At 40.2% G+C, this 23,947-nt stretch overlaps 1 protein-coding gene and 1 long non-coding RNA gene across 4 annotated transcripts in view; one reads left to right on the top strand and one right to left on the bottom strand.

Annotated features, from left to right (window-relative positions):
• LOC126203809 (anoctamin-5-like) overlaps nucleotides 1–23,947 on the bottom strand; it is a 288,957-nt gene that overhangs the window by 29,096 nt on the left and 235,914 nt on the right. The gene's annotated exons all lie outside the window — the stretch shown is intronic.
• LOC126203810 (uncharacterized) lies at nucleotides 11,888–22,438 on the top strand. Of its 2 annotated transcripts, none has more exons than XR_007540376.1 (3): nucleotides 11,888–11,988; nucleotides 21,387–21,647; nucleotides 21,738–22,438. It is a non-coding gene; the product is annotated as an uncharacterized LOC126203810 (long non-coding RNA). The 2 variants fall into 2 exon arrangements; XR_007540377.1 differs by lacking the exon at nucleotides 11,888–11,988 and adding an exon at nucleotides 19,306–19,591.

The following is a 23,947-nucleotide window of genomic DNA, read 5'->3' as shown; positions in this document are numbered from 1 at the left end:
CTGCAGAGCTAGTTGGCATATAAACTTGTACTACTGTAGTAGGTGTGGGCTTCGTGTCTATCTTGGCCACAATAATGCGTTCACTATGCTGTTGGTAGTAGCTTACCCGCACTCCTATTTTTTTTATTCATTATTAATCCTACTCCTGCATTACCCCTATTTGATTTTGTATTTATAACCCTGTATTCACCAGACCAAAAGTATTGTTCCTCCTGCCACCGAACTTCACTAATTCCAACTATATCTAACTTCAACCTATCCATTTCCCTTTTTAAATTTTCTAACCTACCCGCCCGATTAAGGGATCTGACATTCCACGCTCCGATCCGTAGAACACCAGTTTTCTTTCTCCTGATAACGATATCCTCTTGAGTAGTCCCCGCCCGGAGATCCAAATGGGGGACTATTTTACCTCCGGAATGTTTTACCCAAGAGGACGCCATCATCATTTAACCATACAGTAAAGCTTCATGCCCTCGGGAAAAATTACGGCTGTAGTTTCCCCTTGGTTTCAGTCATTCGCAGTACCAGCACAGCAAGGCCGTTTTGGCTAGTGTTACACGGCCAGATCAGTCAATCATCCAGACTGTTGCCCCTGCAACTAATGAAAAGGCTGCTGCCTCTCTTCAGGAACCACTTGTTTGTCCGGCCTCTCAACAGGTACCCCTCCGTTGTGGTTGCACCTACGGTATGGCCATCTGTATTGCTGAGGCACCTAGCCTCCCCACCAACGGCAAGGTCCATGGTTCGTGGGGGTAGAATTCCTTCATAGTGTGTCCTTTTCTTGTCTTAGAGTGCGAAAAGAGCATACAGTGAGATATTTATTTTTGATAAGAACATCACATCAGGTCTCTCTGTATTCCGGACCATGTACCAGCCCTCTGTCTCTTTTTTTTTTAGTACCCCAGATGATCACTACTGGTTGTAGGGCTATATGGCAGGCAACACTCAGGTTGCTATCCTACCGCTGTCCTGGGTTACTTCAGACACATCTTCATTGCTCGTCAGGATTCAATTCAAAGAGGACTCATCGCTGAAGGCAATTATCCCCCAGTCAATGAGATTACAGGCTGAAGAGGTGTCTGGAGACATCCCACACAACAGTGGAATACCAACCTGACTGTCATCTGCCATATGATCTGGCAAATGAGAGTGCTGGTCAGAGGTGAAGCTCTTTCTGTTGAATTAATCATCCAATTTTTCTGAAGTTGCAATCATTTGCTTGTCTGTCGACATACATAACATCTACCAACTTCCATCCCATTCAAAAAATTCCTTCATGGTGCATTACTATTTATTTATTTATTTTTTGTCTTAGAGTGTATGCATGGTGAATCACCAAAAACTTGCACCACAAATATTGCAGAAATGAAAAGTGCTATTGATGTGTGACTTTCACAGGATAGATTGGTAGGCAGGGGCTCATATTGTGAGCCAATAAACAGGTTGTAATAATAAACAGAAAGTGTATTTCTTGCAAACATTCACTTTATTAAAAAATGGAACAATGCCTATTGACATTAACAGACTAAAAGTGGAGTAAATCAGAATGTCAGTGGTGTTTGCTGCAGGATTCTATTGTGAATCATCCACGAGATATTGTATTTTAAAAAGGTCCCACACCAACACTTATATAATACCTGTTGTGGCACACATTAAAGAGGAGCACAAGTAATTACACCAGTTATATGGAGTCTCACCAGTAACTAGATAACTAACCATAACAGGTTGTGTTCAAAATTACCAGAAGTGATACACTCTTCCTGTCTGGTATGGAAAGACTGCTGCACACATGCTAGCATATCAGCAGAGATGTCCAAGCAGGTTGCAGTAATACGCCATTACATATCACTCGGTGTAGTTGGTATGACCTTGTAGAGAGTGTCTTTCAGCTTTCCCTACAGAAAAAAGTCTACAGGCGTCAAATCCAGGGAATGACCAGCTAAGACACGTCTTCTGCATCCAATCCAATGATTTGAAAACAATTCGTGAAGACACGCTGTAGTACTTTGTACACTACGGGCTGGATAGCCATCATGTTGATACCACAGGTTCCTCCTAGTCTGCAGAAGAATGTCTTATAGCTTCCGTGGAAGATGATCTATTAGGAGAATGCGATACTTGTGCGTGTTCAGTGTTCTGCCTATGAAAAACAGGTTCATTATCCCATGCCACACGTTTACACTCCATAGATGCTGCCGTTCCACTTAATGAAGCCAACAGGGATTGTCAACAGCCCAACAGTGAGTGTTTTGTTCATTTATCTAACCATGATTGGTAAATTTGGCTTCATCACTAAATGAGATATGTGACACATCTGGAGTATCCTGTCTTAACGTACATGTACAGAAGTTAACACGATTCTCATAATCATGTCCCTGCAGCTCTTGGTGGAGAGAGATGGGATAGGGACAGAACCTATGTCAATGAACAATGCATCGAATACTTCCCTGACTCATGCCACTTCTTCATGTGATTGAGTGGGAGCAGGTCAGCTGTAAAAGCAGCAAGAACATTAATTTCCCCATCTTCTGCCTTCACTTGTATCCTTCTGTTACATTGTCTACATGCTGCACTACCACTTTCACATAACTGTTTGAAGAAACTGATAAATAATTGTTGAGATGGATGACATCCATTAGGATATCTTGCTGCATACACTGCATGAGAATGAACTGCAGTTTTCCTACAGTCTCCATACTCAATGAGCATGTCCGCTTTTTCTGCATTGGCAAATCCTGTTGTTCACTTGCAACCTACTGCTTGGATTATCACACACTAACCGACTAGTAAGTCACAGTGCACTCAAAGAACACACAACCACACTGTAAGCAAACATAACAACATCATACATAGCAACTACACAGGTTGAATGGCACAATAAAGTGTCAGTGTGGAAACTGCTTAAAATATGGTATCTTGTAAATGGCTTGCATTAGAATCCTGCAACAAACACCACTAAAATTCTAATTTACCCCTCTTTCAGTTTGTTAATGTCAATAGGCACTGTTCCGTTTAAAAATGTGTATATTTACACAAAAACACACTTTTTAAGTATTATTATGTTTACTGGCTAACAATATGAGCTCTTGACTACCAATCAATTCTTTGAAAACTGCACTTCAATAGCACTTACCATTTCCACAATATTTGCAGTGCAAGCTTTAGGTGATTCACCTAGTATACAGGCTGTCCCAGGAGGAATGACCAATATTCAGAAATATGACAGGAGCAATCATTTAAAGTAATAAAAATCTTGTAAACAAGGGCTCTAAAATGCATATGTTTTGATCTATGAGCACTGCTTCATCTTAGATACTGCGAACAAATACCTTCTACTGCAAGCTCCTTGCTCTCCAAATTTTTGAGAGGTGACAGTATAGACAGAGCTATGATGACTTGATCTTCTTTGCTACTGTGAAAACACATCTCTTATACTGAAAAAGTGCTCACAGCCCTTAAGGTATGTATTTTGGAGCCAGTGCTTATTAGACAGTTTTTCTTGTTTTAAGCCATAGTACTATGCTCTTTGTAAGACATCAGGGTGACACACTCAAATGTTGTAAACCCCAACACAAAAAACAAGTTTATTATAGACAAAGAACAAAATTAAAAGTAACAGATGGCAGTCCATATACCAGTGCCTCAATGTGTTATTGCTGTAACCGTCTAGGCAACACCTGGATAGGAACCATATACCAGGCTGCCAGTGCACTGCATGTCAAATAGTCCACCAACAGCAGCTGTGCAGACTGGCCAAGAGAGGCCGCCTGCGGTGTATCACAAGACCAAAGCACACAGCACGAAATCCACTGCGCCACCTCCCCATTATACACACATTAAAAAAAAAAAAATTCTGCCTCAACCCAGATCCCAGAACACCTGAAGATACACATTGACTGTGGATATTGTATCACAAACACAGTCCCTTTGACTGTTCAGAGATGCCACTAAACCCGCACAAAGATGTAAACGACCATGCATGAACATCGCCTATTAGACGGAGGGGGTCTGATGGCCAATCATTTCCAGTCATTCCACCAGGAAGCAGGTACATGGCTTGTGTTGTCGGTAGTTCAACCGTGCCTAGATGGTCAATACCATGGTGTGATCATGTCTGCATTGTTACTTTGTGCCAGGAAGGGCTCACAACAGGGGAAGTGTCCAGGTGTCTCGGAGTGAACCGAAGTGATGATGTCCTATGGAGGAGATACAGAGAGAAAGCAACTGTCAATGACATACATCGCTCAGGCCACCCAAGGGCTACTACTGCAGTGTATGACTGCAATCTACAGATTATGGCTCAGAGGAACCCTGACAGCAATGCCACCATGTTGAATATTGTTTTTCGTGCAGCCACAGGACGTCCTGTTATGACTCAACTGTGAGCAATAGGCTGCACGATGAGCAATTTCACTTCTGACATCCATGGTGAGGTCCATCTCTGCAACCATGACACCATGCAGCATGGTACAGATGGACCCAGCAACATGCCGAATGGACTGCTCAGGATTGGCATCACGTTTTCTTCACCGATGAGTGTCACATATGCCATCAACCAGACAATCGTCAGAGACGTTTTTTGAGGCAACCCAGTCAGGCTGAATACCTTAGACACACTGTCCAGTGAGTGCAGAAAGGTGGAGGTTGCATGCTGTTTCAGGTTGGCATTATTTAAGGCTGACATACACTGCTGGTGGTCACGGAAGGTGCCGTAACGGCTGTATGATACATGAATCCCCCTCTGACCGATAGTGCAAACCATATCAGCAGCATATTGGCGAAGCATTCGTCTTCATGGATGATATTTCGCACTCCCATCATGCACATCTTATGAATGACTTCCTTCAGGATAACAATATCGCTCAACTAGAGCGGCCAGCATGTTCTCTAGACATGAACCCTATCGAACATGGCTGGGATGGATTGAAAAGGGCTGTTTATGGATGACATGACACACCGACCACTCTGAGGGATCTACACCACATTGCCGTTGAGGAGATGAACAATCTTGACCAACAGTGCCTTGATGAACTTGTGGACAGTATACCACAACAAATACAGGTATGCATAAAAGCAAGAGAATGTTCTACTGGATATTAGAGGTACTGATGTGTACAGCAATCTTTACCACCACCTCTGAAGGTCACACTGTATGGAGGTAAAAAAGGAAATGCATGGTTTTTGTGAGCAATAAAAAGGGCAGAAATGATGTTTATGTTGATCTATATTCCAGTTTTCTGTACAGGTTCCAGAACTCTCAGAACCGAGGTGATGCAAAACTTTTTTCGATGTGTGTATAAAGATGTCATAGCTGGTACTCCTTCTCAGATTGTGTTCTACTGCTTAATGTACTGTTTCTATGTTTGTTGTTTACTTGAATGTGGATAAATAAATAAACTTTTGTTCTTAATGGCCACACTATTGGTTGCATCTAGCATTACAACACAACTGGGGACGAGTGTGGTGTTAACTTCTGTACGCTGAGACTATTTGGTTGTTTTGTCATTTCTCTTTTCCATGGAGGCAGAGCTCAAATATGTTCTTGAGTGGTTGCTACCAAAACTTTGTAGGCAACCTTGACTGTGCAGGCTACTACCCTGTCAGCATACTTGTCAGCTTCTCTCCCTTACGAAGATGTGGCTGAAGATGAGACGTCTATAAGAAGCCACTGCTGTGGCAAATTCCTTCAAAAGGATTGCTTGATAGCTGCCCTTTTCCGTGCCCTTAAATGAGTGTAAAGCAGTGTCAGTTTCCATTGTGTTCATATTTATTGTATGCCACATTACCAAAACAATCAGTATATGTGACAGTGTCATTTCCAACTATTAGGCTCTGATCTTCAATTGTTCTTTGGTTTTATGGACTTGCTGCTAGTAGTTACCAAATGTTTTCTTAACTGCTATCTAAAATTTATTCCAGTATCTTAGCTTTTCCTCATCCTCAAACCAGTCTTTGAATCTAGTGTCCAACTAAAAGCAGAAACTGACAAATCACATAATGTTGTCCCAGTTTTTCTATCAAGTGTCACCTCTAATTCCTTTAGCCATTTCACTAAACCCTGGCCAGCATTTCCTGAAAATACTGCTGAATACCTGTTGTGTCTCTGGTCCACCAATGCTTATGTGTCCACAGATACCTTGATGATGCAGACTGTAGGAGAAATGTACTGTTTGTACTGAGGGTCCTGCTCATGAGGGGACTGGTTCTGCATAGCCTTATTGGAACCATGGTGACTGTCAGTGTCCCAGATGCCCAGAGCCTCACTCACACTATGTCATGTAGAATACAGAATCAAGTATGAGTTTTGATCATCAGTGAGGACTAACACTTCATACTGGCTGGTGTGCAAGTACTCACAAACTCACAAACTTAGACAGACTTGGATCTCTGGTGTTTAGTGAGTTACAACAAGCACCTTATCCCCATTTTTACAGATCCCACTGTGTATAAATCTGCAGTTTGTTCCTTCACTTTTCTGGTAGTGGATGATGCTGGTACCAACAGTTTGTTCAGTTTTGATGCTTTCAATGCTTTTGGCTTTTCCATTGCAGACATGGTGCACCTCATTTCCAACCAGGTCCCTTATCGTAATTAGAGTTGTATGTTTTGAGTTCTTGTCTCATTTCTTTGGATGGGTTGGGCAGTGCCACTAATTTTATGGCCCACATTTTCTTGAAACCTATGGTGTGGCCGAATTTTTCCATGCACATCCTATTCCAGTGGCCTTTCATGATCAAGTGAAATCAGAATTGAGCAGACTGACACTGCTGAGCGTCATACAACCCGATATGTCCAATTGGTGGTCTAAATCCCTCTCCTGATTGTTAAAAAACCAAGTGATCAGTTTTGCCTTTGTGATGACTTTGGAGTTTCTGTTAATGCTTAGTCCATCACTGACACCTACTGTTTACCACTTTTATTAAGGCATCCATTGTAGATTTGGGGTTTCAGGTTTCTCGGAATGGTGTAAAGACTTTACATTATCATGTCACTGCTATCACAACCCTGCCTCACCATTCCAATGAGAAAGAACTCAAAATGTTTAGAGAAAATGGTTTATGTTCAGAAATTCTTTCTGGGTATGGCCACATTGGCTCATCCTCTCCACAAATTGCTCCACAAGGATGTTCCCTTTTGGTGGATGCAGGCCTGCAAGTGTGCATTCACACTTTAGAAATCTAAATTACATTCTGCTCCTTGTTTTCCTATCTTCCATCCTGGCAACCACCTGGCATCACTACGAGGATGGTTTCTAATGTCCAATACCTTATGCATCAGAAACACTCAACTCTGCTCAGCAGTGCTATTCCCATATTGAGAAGGGAGGGCTTGCCATCATCTACAGCCTCAAAAAGTTTCATGTATTCTTTTATAGGTCTCAGTTCCACTTCATTATACACTTGGTTTGAATGTTTAATCCTTCTGCTACAGTTTCTGATAAAGCAGCAGTTTGCCTCCAGCATTGGGCCTTGATACAAAAATGAAATACATTTTTGCCCTAAAGCAAGTTGTGCCAATGCCGATGCACTGTCCCAACTTCCAATGGGGCTGGATCCTACTTTTGATCAGGATGAGCTCTCTGATCCGTAGGACTCATACACTTAGAGACAAGGAGAGAATTACTACATGTATGAATAGTGTTCTGAAGGAATAGGTACTCAGACTGTCCAGTTGAGGGCGTGTTGCAGTCAGAATCGAGAATAAGGGGTCAGAAATGAGACTGAGCAGAGAAACCAAGAATCACTCATCTGTCTTATGCTGTTCCAGTACCCATAAAGGTCAGTGGACTCCTACAGAAACATAGCATCCAGGGTATTTTTCTCCTGTTGACAAAAATAAAAAGTCTTCTTTGTAAATTTAAAGACAATACAGGTCCCAGACAACTGGGTGTGTACCACATTCCTTGTGAATGTGACATATCTTACACAAGGCCAGATTACTAGAACAGTCAAGGAGAGATGCAAATCAGTTGTCACAGAAATGGAATACAATGTGAGTATTGTGGTGCAAATGCCAAGTTTCTGTAACAGGGTAATTATGGAGTTTATCAAAGGAAAGGTGTTGGAAAATCTGACAGAGACAGTAGTTTCAATATAAGAAAACCTTGGGGTCCAGCACTCAAAGCATTAAGATCTTGCTAGCCATTACATCCAGCACAGGGGAAATGCTGAGAGATTGTGTGTATCATGAAATATCCTTGTGGGCTCAGAAAAATAACAAAGCATCAAAGGACATTGAAAGCATTATGAGTTGAACTCAGCTGTAAATAGCAGCACAAGAACTACAGTAGTTCAGTCCGGTTGGTGTCCAGGCAGTGAGTACACATATACCAGAACTCACAGCACTTGAAGAAGACAACTTTGTTGTTCATTAAAATACTGTGCATAAAAAGAATTCTCAGAAGAAAACCTGGAAGCACATAATTCGTTGTTTAACAGATTCTCAGGTATTGCCCATCAGTCTAGCATACTAACCAGGTTGGTTTAATACAAGAGAGAGAGAGAGAAAGAGAGAGAGAAGAAGAAGACAGAATGAACAACAGCATTTTTCATCATGGGATTTTTTTTAGTAAGGGTGAGAGTGTTATAGGTGCAACAGTGATGAAGTCTTCTGTTGTGGTGACTTCCGTCAAAACAAGTGCTTGACAGCTAGCCTTTGTCACGCTCTTTATTGAGGGTACAACACTGTCAGCTTCCACCATTTTAAGATTTACTGTACGACACATCACCAAAACATTCAGTAAATATGACAGTGTAATTTCCCTCTGCTCTTCAGTTGTTCTTCTGTTCTGTGGATTTGCTGCTAGTAGTTGCCAAATGTTTTCTTAACTGCTACTTAAAATTTGTTCCCGTGTCTCAGCTTTCCTCCATTCTCAATCCACTCCTTGAATCTAGTGTCCATATCATGCCCTAATCCCTTTAGCCATTTCATTAGTTCCTGGTCAGTATTTCCTGAAAATACTGCTGAATGCCTGTTGTGTGTCTGACTCACCAATGCTTATGTGCCCATAGGTATCTTGATAATACAGACCGTAGGAGAAATTTACTATTTGTACTGAGATTCCTGTTCGTGAAGAGATTGTTTCTGCATAGCCTTGTTGGAGCCATGGTGATGTCAATGCCTGAGATACCCAGTGCCTCCATCAAACTGCAGTATATCATGTGCAATCCAGAATCAAGTATCAGTTATGACATCATGGTCACCAATGAGAACCAACACTTCACACAGACTGGTGTATTGAGTACACATGGAGCTGAATTGCCTCTGCTGGGAATGCTCCTATTTATACATACATAAAAGTATAGGCTGGGGCAAACAAAAGTGGCCCAGACAAGTGGATATGATTCGACATGAATGTATGCATATAACAGAGGAGGAAAAGACTAACATTTACTTCCAACAAGATGGAACAACTGCACATGCCCATACAGGAGCCCAAACCTTAGAATACATTTACATGATTTTCACACCTGTCAGAGATGTTAGCAGAAGCCAATCTGTTGCAGACCTAGGTGGCCACCCATGTCACCTGATCTGTCAGTGTGCAATTACTTTGTGTGGGGAGCCCTCAAGTCTAAGGTGTGTCACAGCATCTCAACTAGTCTTCAAGAACTGCAGCAGAGCATTTCGGATGAGATTGCAGCAATTCCATCAGTCCAGCTTCATTCCACCTTCAGCAACTTTCTGACCAGGGTCCAAAAGTGCCAAGAGATGGATGGCATCCACTTTCAACATCTCCTGTATTTCCTTTCTTCCGCTGTGTTTCTTGGTACCCTGAGACATTGTTCTCTGGGCCACTTGTATTTGCCCCACCCTGTACAATGTTCTGTCAAATTCCAGCATTCCATAAATAATAAATAACCTTCCAGAAATGATAGATATTGAATGATGAATAATTGCAGGAGGCAGAACTCAAGCTCACTTGTCACCAACTAGTGACTATGATTGCCACCTTACAGTGGAAGACAGACAACATGTGGTGATATGTAAGCCATACCATGGATAATGTGGCCATGTGACAAGATGTACATCAGTCACATCCATGTGTAAATACCCTTCTTCCTTGAGTAAATTTTATGAGCATGGTATACCATGTATCGGTTGATTCAGTAAGGAAATTGGTATGGTATTGAACACTGCATTACATGGTGCTCAATACTGGGTTCACCACTAAAAGCTTCTATACACAGCTGACAACCAATAATTCTTGTAACTGAAATAACAAGTCTTCACATACCATCTATGATACGTATGTAGCAAAGAGGACAAAGTTTTCTCACAAGCCATAATTGCACTCATGTTTGAAATTCGCAAATACCCAAAATCAATAGATTGCAGTGCAATTTAATTAACAGTGGCACTCAATTTAGTTTGATAACAGCTACAGTGTTTGTAAGAGACTAAAAAGCCACATGAATTATTAGAGGATATTATTGAAACATTAATTAATGAAATTTATAACTTGCAAATTTGCTCATTACAAAAAGTAATTATCTTCTTAAGAATTTCAAGCTCATAAGGAAGCTTAGGAACCAGAGTATGTGGAATGCAGTTCATTTCTTACCAAATTCCTACTGAGTTATTGAAATAAGTAATATTTAAATTGTATCACAATTTAAAATTTCAAAACACACCTGGTTTGAAATACCTTTAACACCAGAATTCTGTTTGAGTTTTTTTGCTGTCAACATAATACACAACACTGGGAAGTAACATTCCCTGGAAAACTATCCTTAAAGTACATTTGTGTTGAGAAAATTACAACTATTAAATGCAAATAACTAGTATGTTCAAACTACCTGTACTATAAATGCAGAAACTAAAAAATTTTAATAGGTGTGCCAGGCTAACGGGCCAATTTGGCAACCCTGGAGATTGTACGTTATGTTCGGAATCAAAAAATGCACAACAAGGAATGGCAATACCACCCATACAAAATTCAAATAGTGCAAAAACTGAACACAGCAACATTGCAAAGAGATGACACTTTTGATGGGAACTGTTGGAACACATGAACAACAATCCAAGCCTGTGCGACAATCTGATCATGAGCAATGAGGCCAATTTTTGTGTGTCAGGATTTGTTAATAAGCAAAACTTTACATACTGGTCACTTGAAAATACTGGAATGCTACATAAAATGCCAATTCACAGTTGGAGAGTGGTAGTGTGGTGTGGTGTATCATTGTTTGAATAATAAAAAAAAAATGCCATGTGGCTAGGGCCTCCCGTCGTGTAGACCGTTCGCCTCGTGCAAGTCTTTTGAGTTGACGCCACTTCGGCAACTTGCGTGTCAATGGGGATGAAATTATGATGATAAGGACAACACAATACCCAGTCCCTGAGGCGAAAATCTCCGACCCAGCCAGGAATTGAACCTGGGCCATTAGGTATGACATTCCGTCGTGCTGACTACTCAGCTACCACGGTTTGGAATCATAGGGACTTACTGTTTTGAAGACATTCATGGCAAAGCTCTTACTGGGAATACAGAGTGTTATGTTCACATCTATCTATCGCATGTGCCTTTTACCATGGTTACGCAGGGTCGGCATGGTTAATCGGATTTGGCAAGGTTAGTTTACGGCAGGGACGGCCATGGCGTGCCAAACTGCACGCGTGTACAGATGTGCTGCACGCGTGCCGTCCAGGGCTCGGGCATCTATCGCACGTGCCTTTTACCATGGTTACGCAGGGTCGGCATGGTTAATCGGATTTGGCAAGGTTAGTTTACGGCAGGGACGGCCATGGCGTGCCAAACTGCACGCGTGTACAGATGTGCTGCACGCGTGCCGTCCAGGGCTCGGGCCGCCTCGCCACTACTCGGCTTTCCTCGGTCTTTCGCGGCACTGCTCGGCACGGCGCGACAAAGTTTCTCGCGCCGCGCGTCGCGCTTGCCTCGCTAACACCGTGGGAAATTTGAGGCGTGGAGCGGAAAAGTAGCCCGGCCATGTGCTCACATCGGAACGGCGCATATCAGCAGTGGTAGTATTGTCAATACGATAAATTTTGCCTTACTGTGTACTGAATTTTATTGCCTTTGGGTAGTGTTTCGTTTTTCGCCATTTAAACGCTCCAGCTTTCTTCGTTAGCACGTTATACTTTTCTGTTATTTATATCTGCATAGTATTGTTTTGTTTTTCTCCTGTCAAGAAAAATGTATACTTCAGTAACTGGCGAGCCATTGGCCGCTGGAATTGCACCATATGCCTCCGCGATGTTTTCAGATCGCAAGAAGGGACAGAGGGTAGTGAATAAGGAAGCAAGGAATATTATAAAATCATGTGATTAAGAATCAAGGCAGGAAAGTAAAGCAAGGTTATATTGTCGCTGCCTAGTAAGCTAGCGTATCTGTACGATCTGTTACAAAAATTTAGAAAGGGATAATCTCCACAGGTGTGATCCCTTTCTGCTTGTGGTAAAAAGCGTCCAAGATCTGAAGTATAGAAGTTTCACTGTGATTACTCTGATATGGATGTAATAATGTAATACGACACACTGTACTACATGCATGTGAACGACATTTTTCCACTGCAAGCTAGAAACAGTCGAAAAGCAGTCACAAATAACAATGTTTTAATTGGTTCGCCGTGATGAGAAAAAGCATTTCAATTGTTGCATGGAAATTATCAGCATGATTAAACTAATTATACAACAACAGGCTACACAAATGAAGAAAATGGTCGGTATTATTACGAAAGTAGGAATATCCTAAAAGAATGTTATGATTAGATATATTTAATTTGTTGAAATGTGCTGCTGACAAAGGCAGATCTACTTTCATTACAATGTCTAAAGTCTAAACACAAGGAACACTTTGCTAGCTTGTGCATTCCTGTCGCGCGCATTATTCTTCGCTGTTAACAATACACTGACCATTGTGTTGTGCGACAGATCAATTGTTTATTTTTCTCAATAACAACTATTTTATTCGCGATCACGCATTGTCAGTTTGGCAAGCCTTGGTGGGTAAACAGTATCTGGCATGTGCCTATCATTCCGCCTGAAGGAACGCTCGTCATTATTTTAATACTGCTCAGATCAAGAGAAGGAATAAAATCCTTTGGTAACTTTCCATTCCAGTCGCTCAGTGTTAAAAATACGATGGGTTACGGGGATTCCACCAAAATTCCAACAGAATGCCAATCTTTTTGTGTGAGTTGTTAAGGGGAGTTGGAATGCCGGAAAATGGAAAAAATTCACATTTTCAGTTTTTAACCTTATAACTTAATTTGAAATTTTCTGCTTAAAATGGTGCAAAATTTGTTAAGAAATTCCAATTGGAAGTATTTTTATTTAATTTTTCAAAATTACATGTGCGCCCAGCAAAGTTACCCATCTTGTGATTTGTACACATTTAAATCTTCGCATTTCCGAAAACATTACATATAGAAGGCTGTGGATTTCACTCTTCAGTTGTAGAATCTTTGATCCTTCCATAGGTACCATTGTTTTTACGACTAGCTGTGTTTATTGTTCAGTTTTTGATCTGTGAGTGTTTGTTTTGAGCCTCGAGTTTAGTTTGTCGCTCATTTGGAGTTTGTTATCTGTCTTGTTTTGACTTTCAGTGGTGAGTGCGTAGTTTCTACGATGCCTAGGAGTGCATCATTATTTAAAAAGCGAAAGTTTCGCGGTAATAGATTTACAAATAACGTTTGTTCAAGTGATTCTGCTTCAGCACCTGTTGATGCTGGTGAAAGTTCTGACGTTTGTACAGCTGAGATGTGTGAAGGAGACACGCCCACCAGTGCATCAAAAAAGAAGTTATCAAACTGTGCAAGTGAAATTACAGATGAAGCTTCTAATGAACAATATGTTTTAGTCGACTTTCCTGTTTTTACTGAGTTTATGAAGAAATGTTTGTGTTGTAATCTTTGTGGAGGTTCTTTTGATATGAACATAACAAAATCTATAGGACTTTCCTGCAAAATTGCTATAGTTTGTGCCAGTTGTGAAAATGAGACCTGTTTTTGGAGCTCTAAAACATGCAGTAGCAATTTGTTTGAGAGTAATATCAGGCTAATGTATGCAATGAGAGCAATTGGTAAAGGACATACTGCTGCTCAAACATTTTGTGCCATAATGAATCTTCCACCTCCACCTGCTAAAATTGACAATTACACTGAAGTGATAGGAGATGCTGTTCAGTCTGTAGCAGATTTATCAATGAAAGCTGCTGCCAGTGAAGCAAAATATATAAATGAAGGAAACCCAGATATCCCTGTTGCTTTTGATGGAACCTGGCAGAAAAGGGGTCACACATCCAAAAATGCTGTTGCTACTGTTACTAGTGTGGACAGCGGTAAAGTTTTGGACTATGAAGTGCTCACTAAACATTGTTACCATTGTGCATCTGGTAAGATAGAAGCAGCTCACATATGTAGCAAGAATTATGAAGGTACGAGTGGAGGCATGGAGGCTGCCGCTGCTGTGAAAATGTTTAGCAGATCAGAAAAAGAACGGGGAGTATTTTACACAAAATTCCTTGGAGATGGGGACTCCAAGGCATACAAAAGTGTTACAGAATCCATGCCATATGTCAATAAGACAATAACTAAACTAGAATGTGTCGGTCATGTTCAGAAACGAATGGGCACTCGTCTAAGGAAACTGAAACAGAATCTGAAGGACAAAATTTTGTCAGATGGTAAAACCATTAGAGGTCGCCTGTCAGATAAAATTATAAATGAATTACAACAATACTATGGTATGGCAATAAGAAATAATGCAAATAATTTGCAGGAAATGAGACAAGCTGTATGGGCCACATATTTACATCGATCATCAACTGATGATAATCCTCAACATTTTGCTTGTCCAGATGGTCCTCAGTCATGGTGCAATTATAGAAAATCTCAAGCTACTGGGGATCCTTATCACCATAAAAATTATATTCCATTGGCTGTTATGGAAGTAATTAAACCAATATATAGAGACTTGGGGCATCCTGATCTTCTGCGAAAATGTCTTCATGGTTGTACCCAGAATCAAAACGAGTCGTTCAACAACCTCATTTGGACTCGTGTACCTAAGAATGTATTTGTTGGGATAAAAACATTGAAATGGGGAGTCAGTGATGCTGTTATTTCATTCAATGATGGTCATATGGGTAGGCTAAAGGTCATGGCAAGGCTCGGCATTGCTCCTGGTATCAACACCATCAGAGGTCTTCAGCTTCTGGACAGCGTGCGAGTAAGGAAGGCTCAGTATGCAGCTGAATTTAATACAAAAAAAGCAAGGGCAGCAAGGAGAAGAAAGCTTCTAGGTGAAGAAGAAGAACTAGAAGATGACCCTGATTACTCTGCTGGACACTTTTGATAATAGAATAAAAGGTATTTGTGAATTTTCATAATAAATTACTTTAATCGCATTTTCTGGCATTTGACATTTTTAGTGTTACATGTACCTTTATCTCATAAACCACTCAACCAACAACATTCAAATTTTCAGAAATGCTGCAAAACAGTTCAAAGAGGCCACTGAACTAGAATCATGACAAGAACTGGCTTATTCTCTGAACTAGGGAAGTTTATGTTATACTTTTTCCAATAAAAAATGGCTTAATGGTAAAAAATTCATAAATACTATACCAACAAAAAGAAAACATTGGTTCTAGTTCAGTGGGCTCACAATATATGCTGAAAACCTCTGCCAGAATTTCAAAGTTCTGAAGATAATAGTTCCAAAGAAAAAGGTACACAAAGTTAGCAAATTTAACATTGGCGAGATAGGGCATTCCAACTCCCCTTAACCTTTTCTCATTCGAAGAAGCATTACCATTTATGAGTAAAGCCCACATTTCTCTTGGTGACTGGTTTAATTGTACTTCCTTTGTCACAATGTAATTTGCCAAACTCATCTCACGGCAGCTATTGGACAGAATTCCGAAGCGGAATGCCTCATTAAACAAGTAACTGGCAATGACAGAGCTCAATAGCTTACGAAAAACCTCATAGTATCGGTTTGCAGTAACATAAAAGAAGAAATTTCATGTTTATTTTCATACTAGGAAGCTCTTGTTTCGCTAGCTGTCGATAACTCTTAAAAAATTACAGTCACTGGAGTGAAATAAATAAAAAAAGAAGTATAAGTAGTGATATATCGCCATAGATAAGAAAGTCCCGTGTGTTTAATAATTGGCAAAACACTCTCCTCCTTGTGTGCTATCACTCGCCAAACTTTCGTTTCGATGTCTCGAGCGGTTTAGAAGATACGAGAGATGTTGCGAGAATTAGAGATCTACTCCCAAGTCTAAACAAAAATTCAGCATGTTAGCTAAGTTTCACACGCAGCAACATATGGTGTAATACGCACCAAACGCAAAATCATAGCGACCCCTAATTTTCGTTGCAAACTTTTTGAGTTTTGCGTAGTGTCTTACTAAAATGTGTACATCACAATAAGAATGGTCATTAACGAGGTGATGGGCACTTCATGAAGCTGACATGTAACGCTACAAATAAGGCAAAAATCATATATTTTCGGACAATAGTTTCTGTAAAATCGTTTGAGAAAGATAAGAGGTTGCGCGCGCTTCGGTTCAGTCAGCGCAGAGCGACGCCAGTCGGCGCGTGCGAAGTATGATGTACGCGTCGCAATATGCGCTGGACCCGCGCGACCCGTGCGGCACGTGCGTGTCGCGCTGTAGTGTCGTGTCACGTCACACGCGCTATACGCTTCTCAATTTGCGCCTAGCCTTAGACTAGCTGTACGATGCGACATCTTTTCATCCGGCATAGGGTGCATTAGTTGATTCGTAGTGGCAGCCATGTTTATTCCTCACTATTTGTTAGCGATTCGTAGGAAGTTTATAAGTACTGTACAGTGGTTGTTGCAATGGAACACACGCTCACAAAGAGGCGGGGTAGTGACACAACGTCACGAACCTTCAGAGCTGAATGGGAATTGCAATATTTTTTCGAAGAGAAGGATGAAAATTCTCAATGTCTATTATGCAGTTGCATACTCGCTGGGCACCACAAATTTGCAATAGAACGGCATTATAACACCACACGCAAAGGACTTAATGATTTAGTTGGTTTGATAGATCAAACAAGTTGGCGGAATTAAGAAGACGTAGTGTTATGCAGCGAGACGGACCGAACTCGAGTACCACTTACAAATCTTTGTGTTTCTGATGTTTGTATTTGTACATATTTGTCGTTACAATTCGAATTTAGAGTTCTCAATTTTTGTTTCCTTTTTTTAGCCTGCAACCAACTGTAGCGACCTGTCTTTAAGAGCAAGCTAAAAAATTGCGCTCAAAATTGCAAGAGCGAATAAGCCTTTCAGTGATGGTGATTTCATCAAGGAGTGTATTGTTGAGGCGGCGGAACTCTTGACGCCACTGGAAGTAAAGAAGTTTAGTGAAATTAATCTTTCCAGACAGACAATAGCTCGCCGCATAGCTGGTATGGTAGCGGATGTCTACAGGCAGTTAACTGATAGTGCCTGCAAGTTTGTTGCATTCTCGATTGCTTTGGACGAGTCGACCGACATTTCAGACACAGCAATTTACGTTGGTGGAGTCGACACAAATTTGCACGTGACGGAAGAACTGTTAGATTTAGTAACAATGAAACACACAAAGAGGGGTACCGACATACTAAAAGCAGTTGAAGAGGCAGTTGAAGCCGTTGGCCTGAATTGGAAAATGTTAGTTTCAGTCACCACGGATGGAGCGCCAGCAATTCGAGGTGCTCAAAATGGGCTTGTAGCATTGTTGCGTAAAAAACTATGACGACTGACAGAAGATTTGTACGGAATTCATTGTTTTGTACACCAAGAAGCTCAATGCGCTAAGTATGCAAATTTGGAGCACGTGATGAAGTTGGTAGTCACCATAGTGCATTTTTTGAAGTTGCATGGCTTAGTACACCGTCAGTTTCAACAGTTTCTCATGGAACTGAACGAAGAGTCCGGAGATGTTATTTACCACTGGGAAATACGTTGGTTAAGTCGAGGATCATGCCTCGAAAGATTTTTCAATTTAAGACTCCCTATTGTTGAGTTCCTGAAGGAAAAAGGAAAGGCGGAGCCAAAATTAGAAGATCCAAAATGGATTGCAGACCTCGCCTTTTTAGTTGATCTGACTGCACACTTGAACGCTCTCAATAAGACTTTGCAAGGTGAGTAGGAGCTTATTTCTGATCTGATGAAAAAAGTGGATGCGTTTAATAAGAAACCCGCATTGTGGAAGGAACAACTCATGAAAATGAATACCGCCCATTGCCCTGCGCTCTCTAAAGTCAGAGAGAATGCAACTTCTGACGAATTCGTTTCTGTGTTGGAGGAACTACAGGCACAATTTTCTAAACGTTTTCAGGACACTGCTAGTCTGACATCTGTTTTTGAACTATTTTCTAGACCCTTTGCCGTTTCAGTTGAAAGTACTCCAGTGCATTTGCAAATGGAATTGATCGATCTGCAGTGTAATTCCCGTTCAAAGGACAAATTTTTTTACGTAAAAACTGTCCAGGAATTTTACGAAGGTTTTCCTCGGGAAGAGTTTCCCCGTCTCCACAATGGGGCTGCAAAAGTTATATCAATGTTTGGATCGACATACGTGTGCGAAAGGTTTATTTCGATTATGAAACTAAATAAGTCAGGATTACGTGGCAATCTGAGTGACGAAAATATGAGAAACTGTCTGCGTTTGTCCATGTACCGTCAGTTTGTGCCGGATATGTACTTTATTATGTCTACAGTGAACCAAAAATAATTAAATTATAGGTGATAATTTTGTTGTATTTGTCATATGTTTTGCTGAGAATTGTAGTTATCGCAAATTTTGTACAGTAGTTCCAGAATATAAAATTTGATTGTTTCACATGTAGTTGGAATCACTTATTCCACATCATACTGCATGCTGTAGACTACTTTCAAGTCGTTTCTATATCTCAGCTTAAATGTTGTAAGAATTTTACGAGTGACGATGTGAGAAGCACCATATTATTGGTGTAATGCAGTTTCAAACCCAGCGTTATTGTTATTTTTCTGTAGGTGTACGAACAGCCAACAAAGATTCAGTATGCTCAACATGATGTGTTGTACAGAGCTTAATATTATAAAATGTCGTAATATGAAACTAAGCCACAGGCTACCAGGGCGGTGTTTCTTAAGCGAATGCACTGTCGCGTGCTGCGTGTTCGTAGTTCCGCGCATGCACGCGGTCAGCTGGTGTGGTAGTGGGGGACGTGTGACGTCAGAAGGGAGCGATCCACACGAGTGTGAAACCTCGGCACGCTTGCGTGCACGCGTGACGCGTTCTTGGCCGTCCCTGATTTACGGGGTGGCCGGATGCCCTTCCTGCTATAATAATAATAATAATTTTACAGTCGTTCAGCTGATTACAGCAATAGACAAAGTCAACAGCATATATTTCTACATAAACTACTATATCGATGTAAATTGGTTTACATAAAATAGGTACACGTTAGAATACGGTATTTTCATCTTCAAAGAATTCGTCAGTGGTGTAAAACGGATTGTTCACTAGTAGCTTGTATAATTTAGCTTTAAAGATATTTACAGGCAGTTCTTTAAAGTCAGCACTTAGTCTATTAAACATCCTTAGTCCAAGAACTAGGTAAGGGTTATGCGATTTTGATAATCTATGATATGGTACGTCTACAGATGTTCTGTTTCTAGTATTATGGCTATGAATATCACTTCTCAACACAAAATTAGACACATTGTTTCTAATGTACATTAAAACATTGTAGATGAATAAGTTTACTACTGTAAGACACTGCAATTTAATAAACAGAGGTTTACAATGTTCTGTTTCATCAGAATCCGTTATTATTCTTATTACTTTCTTCTGTAAAAGTAAAATGTCATTTACATGACAGCTACTACCCCACAGTTAAAATTCCATAAGAGATGATGCTTTGGAAGAAGGCAAAATATGCTGATCTCACATAGTCATTGGGAACATGTCTTTTTAAATTTATAATTAGATAAATAACTCTTGAAAGCTTAGCCAATATATTTTTAATGTGTGGTTCCCACGTCAATTTATTGTCAATAGTAACATCTAAAAATTTAACAGTTTCTAATTCCTGGTAGTTAGGAATCTCTTTGAGGCTAAAGTAAAGTGTCTGGGTTTTGTTTTCATTTAGCAAGAAGCCATTAGCTTTGAACCATAATGAGGACTGAGCAACGGTATTTTCGGTCAGTGTTTTCAGTGTACCTAGATCAGAGCTTTTATGTAGAAAAGTTGTGTCATCAGCATACAAAATTGTATGAGAATTTATGAATAAGGGCAGGTCATTAATCATTAGTATAAACAGTAAAGGACCAAGCACCGACCCTTGAGGCACTCCGTACCTAACATTAACCAAATTTGATATCTCCCTACCAATGCACACAACTTGTTGACGGTTCTCTAGAAAAGACCTGAACATATTTATACTGTTGTCATCAAAACCATAGTAAACTAGCTTATTCAGCACAGTGTCATGCTCTACATAGTCAAAGGCTCTGCTCAGGTCACAAAATGTAGCCTGGGCATAGTCCCTAGCCTCGAACACATCTAGGACTAATTTTACGAGGGAGTCTATTGCATCCGTTGTGGATTTACCTTTCCTAAATCCGAACTGTTTATCACTAATTATATTTAGTTTACCCAAGTAGGCACTAACTTGCTCATCCATAATCGTTTCTAAAATTTTTGAAAAAACTGGGGTTATGGATATAGGTCTGTAACTAGCGGGACAGTTCTTTTCCCCTTTTTTGTATATGGGCACAACTCTAGAAATTTTTAGTGTGTCGGGGAACTTACTTTCAACTAGGCATCTGTTAACACAAAAGGTTAAAGGATAAATCACACAATCAATAACATATTTCAACAAATTACATGAAATATCATAGTAATCAACACTAACTGCAGGTTTGAAATTTTTCACTATTTTTAAAATATTATTTGGGCTCACTTCTGTGAAAGTGAAGGTGCTTGGGGGAAGCTTTTCAAAGCAGCTGTCCATAATACTAAGTGCATTTTCAGGTGGTTTAATTATTGAACTACTAATTTCTTCAATGGACTGAATGCAATATTTATTAAATTCTTCTGGGGTAATGGCAATTTCCTCTTTGTGTTTAGTGTGTGCAATGGAGTTTATTACACTCCAGGCCTTCTTGCATTTATTGTTAGATTTTTCAATGTTTACTATGTTATGCAGTTTCTTTGCTTCATTTATTGCCTTCCTATACTTGCATTTAGCTTTAGCATACAGGTCTTTATACAGTTCTGATTTACTGGTTTTGTACAGACTAGAATACAGCATAACAGTATTTTTCAGTTGCCCTAACTGTGGAGTATACCATTCCTTCGTTTTCCTTTTCTTGTAATTACTACTAATATTCACTGTACATTTTTTCAGAGGGCCGTGCCCCCCCAGAGTGTGCCCCAACTGTCTGCGACTAGTGTAATCTATGGAATAGTGCGAATGTGTTCAGATGTGTGCGAGCAGTGTAACTGAGGCGGGACATGGGGACCAGCACGGTATTCACCTAGTGGGATGTAGAAAACCACCTAAAAACCACATCCAGGCTGGCCAGCACACTGGGCGGATTCGATCCGGGGCCAGCACACCTACCTGAGTCCAGAAGTAGCGCATTAGCACTCTTGGCTAACCTGGCAGGTATTATGTTCACATGTTGAACCATTTTCTAGTCCAACAGTTTGATGATTTTCATGTCACACTTCAAGGCATTCCATTATTTCTCTATAGAACACGTTTACTGGTCATCTCCTCTTCAAGAACAGGGACATTTCCTGGTCACCAAGATCCGCTAACTTTTCGGCATGTGGTATCTTTCTTTGGGGTCATTTAAAATATCAAATCTTCTGGTGTGGCCCACGACACACCATCCATGAACTGACGGTTATCCAATTTAATCTAATTCTGGTGCTAGTGCTGCAAAATATGATGTCTAACTTCCATAAAATACTTGAAAAGTGTATGAAGGAAAATGGTGGCCATCTACATGATATCATTTTCAAGAGATAGTATTTTAAAAAGAAAGCATTGTAAATTCATGCTATATTTCTTTTATATCACTGTGAACAAATCTGTATCGCAGGTGGAGGTTTCAAAACTGCCAATTTCTCTACCACACCTGTTACAGTATTTTGATAAATAATGGCCACCACATAAATACAGAATTTGTTGACGAAAATTTCTGATACCCTGATCCACTTCATTGCAAATATTGTTCTCTGTCTATTGTCTGTTTAAAGGGCAACATATAATCATTCCTGTGGTACCACAAGTAAGTCAGCTATTTTGGGTATTGAAGCATGAAAAATAGAGTTGGTTTTCTGTTGTGATGCTGAGTAAATATATATATCTAAAAACAAAGATGATGTGACTTACCAAAAGCGCTGGCAGGTCAATAGACACACAAACAAACACAAACATACACACAAAATTCAAGCTTTCGCAACAAACTGTTGCCTCATCAAGAAAGAGGGAAGGAGAGGGAAAGACGAAAGGATGTGGGTTTTAAGGGAGAGGGTAAGGAGTCATTCCAATCCCGGGAGCGGAAAGACTTACCTTAGGGGGAAAAAAGGACGGGTTACACCCGCACACACACACATATCCATCCACACATATACAGACACAAGCAGACATATTTAAATATGTCTGCTTGTGTCTGTATATGTGTGGATGGATATGTGTGTGTGTGCGAGTGTAACCCGTCCTTTTTTCCCCCTAAGGTAAGTCTTTCCGCTCCCGGGATTGGAATGACTCCTTACCCTCTCCCTTAAAACCCACATCCTTTTGTCTTTCCCTCTCCTTCCCTCTTTCTTGATGAGGCAACAGTTTGTTGCGAAAGCTTGAATTTTGTGTGTATGTTTGTGTTTGTTTGTGTGTCTATCGACCTGCCAGCACTTTCGTTTGGTAAGTCACATCATCTTTGTTTTTAGATATATTTTTCCCACGTGGAATGTTTCCCTCTATTATATGAGTAAATATATATTTTGATGTGCTCTCCTGTGTCAAGTACTATGCAATTATGACAGCCATTGTGAAATAATCTGTTACTTTGAACTGGGGTTGCTCTACCAGTGAATAAATGGAAGTGATTACATCAGTGAATAACACAGTGATTGTTTTTATTTGAAATTCCACAAGAACCTTTTAAAAAAATAACTGCACAATATGGAATTGGATCCTGGAGTAATCAACAAAGTACTTTAATTGCCTACAAGCTCAATGTGACAGAAGTCAACAGCATTATATTTTGAAAATGCATGCTTTCCTCTGAGATTTGGAGATTGTTGCGCTAATATCATTTCATGCGTAATAGCTGTCATAGATCTGAGCTGAAAACTGTGAGTCACATTTCAATTAGTGCCATACCATAGCATTCTAATGCACAGTAAATAATATATTCTGTTCTGTTGCACAAGAATTTTAAAAGATCTTTTGTGTAAACCAAAGTCATGATGGATGCTGCCATCACTTTTGACAACTTTGAAAGCGGGTTAACATGGCAACTATGAAAAGTTGTTAGCATATATGGAACCTGAACACTGGACATCTGTTTATTCATGACACCAAATAAGTAAGTTCCTAAAGTTAATTTACATTTCAGTGTCATATAGCTTTCTATGAAAGTGAGCAGAATATTGGTAATGGCTACATACATTTACCTCGTAAGTTATTTTTGCTAACAGTGTTGCACAAATATTTCAACATGATGTATCTAGCAGTGTCAGTAGATGACATTAAACAGGAACAAGAGGAGGAGAATGAGGTATGAATAGTTGAACCATCTGTAGACACAGTACCACTCAGTCAGTCAGGTCTAGAATAAACAGGGCTAGATCAGGTTGGTCTAGTACAAAATGCAAGCATGACTTCAGTACACTTTCAAAATATACTGCAATAAATGTTCAAAGGCATAGAAAAATTTCTGAAACATGTTCAGATTT

The sequence above is a fragment of the Schistocerca nitens genome, chromosome 9 (genome assembly GCF_023898315.1).
Source record: "Schistocerca nitens isolate TAMUIC-IGC-003100 chromosome 9, iqSchNite1.1, whole genome shotgun sequence".
Taxonomy (NCBI): Eukaryota; Metazoa; Arthropoda; class Insecta; order Orthoptera; family Acrididae; genus Schistocerca; species Schistocerca nitens.
Note: the sequence above shows the minus strand (reverse complement) of the source record. Positions and strands in the feature narration are given on the sequence as shown.